This window comes from Diplotaxodon limnothrissa, linkage group LG1 (genome assembly GCF_057381915.1).
Source record: "Diplotaxodon limnothrissa isolate DT_005_m linkage group LG1, D_limnothrissa_male_GT1.1, whole genome shotgun sequence".
Taxonomy (NCBI): Eukaryota; Metazoa; Chordata; class Actinopteri; order Cichliformes; family Cichlidae; genus Diplotaxodon; species Diplotaxodon limnothrissa.
In genome coordinates this window covers 41,660,008-41,666,280 of record NC_140596.1, presented here as the reverse complement: position 1 = coordinate 41,666,280, position 6,273 = coordinate 41,660,008, and the positions used below count along the sequence as shown (strand labels likewise).

Sequence of the window (6,273 nt, the reverse complement as noted above, 5' to 3'; positions counted from 1 at the left end):
GTCTGGTTTTATTTTAAAAACTTATAGTTTTGAACTTTGGATCAAAGCGCAAAGCTGAAAAATGCTGAGAGGACACTGGGTTAGAGGAGATTAATAAAGAAAGGTGTCGTACTGGAGGATTTCTTTCCCTGCCAGTGTTGCTGGTTTCCACAGTGCCAACTTGCTGCTGCATGCTTTTAGTTTCCCTTGAAAATCTGAAAGTAAACCATCTGTGCATCTGTAATAGTGAAGTGAAAATGGATTCACCTTTCCTTTGGAGGCATTAATGAGCAAAATTAGCCATTGAAATTTCAAAATTTTAAAACTTTCCAGTTTGGCCATCATGTTCGTTTTAGGTAAACAGCTGTGAGAAATTCAACCAATGGAATCATTTCAGAGATTTTACCCTTTATGGTTAATCATTCCAATGCTTTTGACAATATACTGTAAAAGACTGAATTTCGAATGAAACACAAACTATTGTTAGCAAATCATTCACAAAAATATATATGCATGTATCTCACATGATGGCCATTTGAAAAAGAAAAAGAGAAAAAGGAATTCCTGTGTTTGTATCTACTTCTAATGATAAGATGCCTGCAGCACTGTAAAAATGTCGAGAAAAGCAAAGTTTTGACGACTCTGGAAAGTCCACTCGGTGGATGTTTTGTTTTATTTTTATATGCCAGTGTTTTGAGTTATTGTGTAAAGTTATAGTAGTTTGTCTGGAATTTAAGTGTTTATTTGTAAGAATTTGAGTCCCCAAAGTATTCCTTCCAGTATTTTCTATGGCAGCAGGTCTCTCCTTCAATTTTTAAACGATGTTCTTTCCCATTCTCCTAATTGCTTTTAAGTCTGAAAATAATAAAGGAAATAATAAGGTACTAAAAAGATACTTGTCTTCTAAAAGTGTTGCAGTTTACTATTGGCATTTTTAAACAAGCAAATAGAGCCTTTTTAGGTTGAAGTATGGAACCTTGTTTAATCCAGACGTTTGAGAAGAGTAGCACATTAATTGTAACCACTTGTGAACTGTGTGACATGATGGGACTATTTTTAGCACGGATCCTTGGCATTCATTTGTGTACAATTTTAATTTCAAGCCAGTATGTGGTTTTCTCAGTGGCCTGTTTTTTGTTTTGTTTTGTTTACAGTCGCATAAATACCATCCCATTAACCTTGTAATGGTTTCTAAGACACAAAAGGATACATCTGTTTAGAAGTACATGGCCTTCTTCAATTATAGCTTGTTGGTGTCATAAGTATGTACTCACAAATGGATTCACATTTCATTTTGCCAATAAACTGATTACAGTACTTCAGTGTGATTCCTTGTTGCTCACGATGTTGTTAATATATATATTTTAAATGTAGTGTAAATTTTTTTTCATGCTCTCTAAATGTCTCTAACTCAGAACTTCATCTCTGACAACATTGTTGTGGCTGTTGTTCTTAGATTAGACTGTTTATGCACCTACATAAGTTTATCCTGCAGTCTAACAGACTGCATTCATTCTAATGACCAGCAGGGGGCGTCTCCTGATTGCAAATAGGAGCAATCAGGAGAATAGGAAAACGGCCCTCGGCCAGTTTTTCCTACATGGTAAAAAAAAAATACAGTAGTAAATGAAAGAAATCTGTCAGCAAGACTCTTTGGTCTTAAATTATATGAAGTTAATGTGTAAAATTAACATAATCTATAGTTTAATAACTCAAAGTGCTTTATATAACATACCTCATCCTCCCATTCATTCAAGCAGCCTTTTATTTCTCTTCTCCTTAAGTGCTTTCTATAGCATACACGCTACAATGGATGGACTGGAGAAAAACTTGGGGTTAGCTGGAGCAGCCAGGGATTTAACAACTAATATTTTGATCAGTTGATGACCTGCTCTACCTCCTGAGGCACAACCAAGGCACCGTGTTTATCAGTCTCACGGCTTGTGCAAAGAACGCTTCCAGCATCCTGGTGGTTCTGCAGCTGATGCTCCTGTACCTCTTGCCAGGGGTGGTGGGGGTCTCTGATGATGGAGATAGCTCTGCGTATGCAGCACTGTTTGTAGATCTCCAGAGACGAGAGAGGGGCACCAACAATCCTCCTGGCAGTCTTAACAATCCTATTAAGTTGTCACTTCTCATTGGACAAACCAAGATGTCAAACTTTGTGTCAGGATGTTTTCAATGGTACAACCATTATGGTAAAACTGTTACAATTAAAAGCCATGAGGAATGGCCCATGGTCAAAGGAAACATTGATTTCACTTGAATCTCTTCCTTGTCCCTCTGTCTAGTTTCTTGCCGCATTAAGTACACCCTCCTCACCTATATAACAGCAATCTCCTGGAACTGCCAGGGTTTGGTACCAATCATTGCTGATACTGATGTTATTGCTGCAGTGGTTTTCACTGTTGCCTCACAGCAATAAGGTCCTGAGTTTGACTCCACTATCTATTTTCAGTTCTCTTTGCATGTCCATGTTTGCATGGGTTTCCTCAGGGTGCTTCTACATCCCGCTACAGTATAAAAACATGTCATTAATGGGGGTTATGTTTCTAAATTGGTTATTTGGTGATTCTAAATTGCCCATCGGTGTGAATGACTCTTGCATCATATTGGTGAACTATCCAGGGTGTACCTCACCTCTCGCCCTGTGGTAGATGGGATAGGCTCCAGTGCCCCCACAACTCGATGAGCAGAAGAGAGTACAGAAGAGAATGGTGATTCGGCAGCAGCTACCCGGACATATGTTGGTTAATTTGACAAGGTTTGCGCCATCTGTTTCGATTTCATCTGTTTTCTTTTTCTCTTTTAGCTTTTCAGCTCCACTGTTTTGCTTTTGTTTTTCCATCTTTATCAAACACTTCATCCACACCAAATTCTATTCTACAGGGTGTATGAGCACACGGGGAAGGTATGAAGCACTCTATCAAGCAATGTGACACCTGAGCTTTTGGTTAATAGGAATTACCTGTGACTGCAGAGGAGGTGTGGGTGTTTGCAGAGACAGCTGGAAAGCTGTCGAGAGCAGTCGAAGCACCGAACAGGAAGCTGTGTGGCTGAGCTGCCATGAAGAAAAGCATCTAGTGTTTTGACACGCTGTAAAAATGAACTGTGTAACTATAATTGAACGCTGTGTGGGTCCGTGGTGTGTCAAAGACACTAACTCTGCTTTTATATTAGGCTTCAAACTTCCCTTCTTGCTAAAGCATATAGTTAGGGCTGGATCCGGTGACCCTGAATCCTCCCTTAGTTATGCTGCAATAGGTGTAGACTTGACACATTGAGTATTTCTTCTCCAGTCACCTTTCTCACTCACTATGTATTAATAGACCTCTCTGCATTGAATCATATCTGTTATTAACCTCTGTCTCTCTTCCACAGCATGTCTTTATCCTGTCTTCCTTCTCTCACCCCAACCAATCACAGCAGATGGCCCCGCCCCTCCCTGAGCCTGGTTCTGCCGGAGGTTTCTTCCTGTTAAAAGGAAGTTTTTCCTTCCTACTGTCGCCAAAGTGTTTGCTCATAGGGGGTCCTTCAATCCTTCAGAATTTGTCATCCGTCAGTCGATGTGGTTGTGTTGATCAGTTTGAATTGTCTCAGTAGAGAGCCATCGTTTTGCAAGTGCTGATTGGGTCAGTAAACCTGTAAAACTGGGTTTCTGTAACACAGAGTAAATCAATTTTTTGATCAATCATTAAATCATTTACTGATAAGAAGAGAGAAAAGTTTTACACTTAAGCTTTGTACTCTTTGCTGCAGTTGAGGATATTATGGTGTTTTTCTTTGTGAATTTTTATGTTTAAATCATTTGTTTTTCATTTTTGGTTTGTTAGTGGGTTTTTTTTTTTTGGTGGTCTGGGAGCAGATGCAGTCTTTATCTATAAAGCCTACATAATTTTTTGGACACCACTCAGACAGCCAGTAATTTAAGGAGAGCACGTGGCTAAACATGTCCCTCCTGGTCCGATTGGGAAGGGGACAAGAGAAAACTATGACATTGTTTTCACAAAGTTACACACCGATTAAATATTAATTGTAATGAACTCCAATTGACGTAACCAGGTGTCAAGTGTGATGCTGACAAAAATGATAATTTGACATCATTTACACGTATCTTTAGTCAGTAGTTTCAGGGTTCCTTCAGTGTCTGGCGACTGGAAGACATTTCACTATGGTTGCTGGTGTTTCCAGCTTCACATGCCTCAAAACAGAATTGAAAATACCAGCGTTTGTTCCTCGGCAGGTGAGTGGGGGAAAACGATTAGAGACATGAACAGTTTACTGGGGCCTTCTGTTTAGGACTACACTTCCTCTTCACCGTCAGCCAGCCAGCCTGTTTTCCCAGGTATTCAGGCCCATCTGCTGGCTATGCTACGTTCGTCTACACTGGTACAGTTGAAGATGACATATTTCACATTTCAATGAAGTCCATTTTTTTATATTCCTGCAAATCCTGACCCTGTAAAGGAAAATCAAATATCATCTGATCCTGGGCATCTCAACAGTGATCACATTACAAACAATGAAGTCAGTATAACCACTGAACAAATAGGCTGGTCCATTTGAAGATCTTCTTACAACTCGTATGAGGAAAACACCAATGGTACAGAAATGCCATAGGATCACAAGGACAGGGAAAAAACATACTCTGAGGAACTTGAGCCCTCGCCCAATAGTGGTGACCTTTCTCTTAGCTTGGCAAACCTACAGTAAGGGTAAAGGATTGACATAAGACAAAACATGATTCCTCTACTGTGGCAGAGTTGTTGGGACAATGTTTAGTAGCAGTTTTCATGTATTTTCTGTGGTATGATTTGGTGACTGTTTCTATCCGGTTGTTCAGTCTGACGTCACTAGCCGTGTCTGGGCCTAAACTCCGCTGCAGGTTGTTAAGGTTCGTTCGAGTTAGGGAAGAGAAGAAAGCAAGCCCAAGTCGAAGTAGGTGTCAAAAATAGTGATCTTTATTACACACTCTGTGCACTAAGAGTGGGAAAAGACAATTTGCAATCGAATCCTCTCGTCAACTGAAGCATCAGTCTCCTTATATTGCCTTTATGACATCACAGTTGGATCTTTACTGGAAATGATCTCAAATGATAACAATTCCCCGCCTATCCCAAAGTTTTCCCTTATATAGACATCAACTGCTACTCTTAAGAGAAAAACAAGTGTGTATTACATTGTGCATTTTGTGAAAGTGTATTTATCAGAAAAACTGTCCTCAGATGACCCTCCTATTATTACTAAGTGTGTAGGTGACCGTGCGTGTGTTACATAAGTGCGTGCATGTAAGTAGAGGCCAGCGTACGTGCAGAACTACACGCAGGCCTGCCAGGGCCCAACAGGACTCGTGGATCTGTATGGTGTGACTGCTCTGCTCTAACGTGCAACAACTTTATATAAACAGTCAGTGTGCATTAATATAAACAGTCAGTGTGCATTAATATTTGCTCACAATAACACAGATGTAATTAAAAGATTATACTGTCAACAGATTCAACAATGGCAAATGAATAATCCATGATAACTGATTGTGAGAATACAAAATAAAATATCTCCTGATCACAAGGTCCATATATCAAACGATCACTGTGGCATTACTGAGAGTTGAAAAACTGTCTAAAGTCTTTCATCTTTAATAAAATGATCAGCGTTCTGCTCTACCAGGTGTAACAATTGAGTTTAACATCCAGGCATCCATGAAAACGGAATTTATGACATTTAACGGAGTTAGAAGTTAGCAGGGAGTTAGCTCGCTAGCTTCTATCTAAATACAATATAGCATGTCCTGACTGCGGGGTTTGGAAACAAATTCAAACGTACAGCTCTGTTATCACTTCCAGCATAAATGAAGACAGAAAACTAAACAGCAGTGACGTTTGTAGGGTTACTGAAGTTGGGCTAGCTGGTATATAATGATGTGCTACGTGACCGCTAGCGACACAGCTATGTTAGCATAATATAAACAAGCTAACTTTTTTTCCACTCGATAAAAGTTAAGGTGAGTGTTCTCGGTGGTCAGGAACAAATTAATCGCATGGCAGGATGCTGTAAAAGGACCAAACTTCAGCCAGGAGAACAACTGAGATAATCCATCCACAATACGAGGTTAGTCATTCATATACTGCTGCATGGGCTGGGCTGTAGTTACATCCTAAGGTTTTAAAAACTGAGCTTAAATAAATGATTAGCGGTAATAAAAGCCGAGGGAGGTCAACAGTGATCACTGACTGTTTTAGGAGCTTTTTGAGATTAAATAGAAGAAAATACAAAACATTAAACATGTTAACAACA

At 39.6% G+C, this 6,273-nt stretch overlaps 1 pseudogene; it reads right to left on the bottom strand.

Moving 5' to 3' along the window:
* Window positions 1–3,783: 3,783 nt before the first annotated feature.
* On the bottom strand, window positions 3,784–4,774 carry LOC146640235 (uncharacterized; annotated as a pseudogene).
* Between the last annotated feature and the right edge of the window lie 1,499 nt (window positions 4,775–6,273).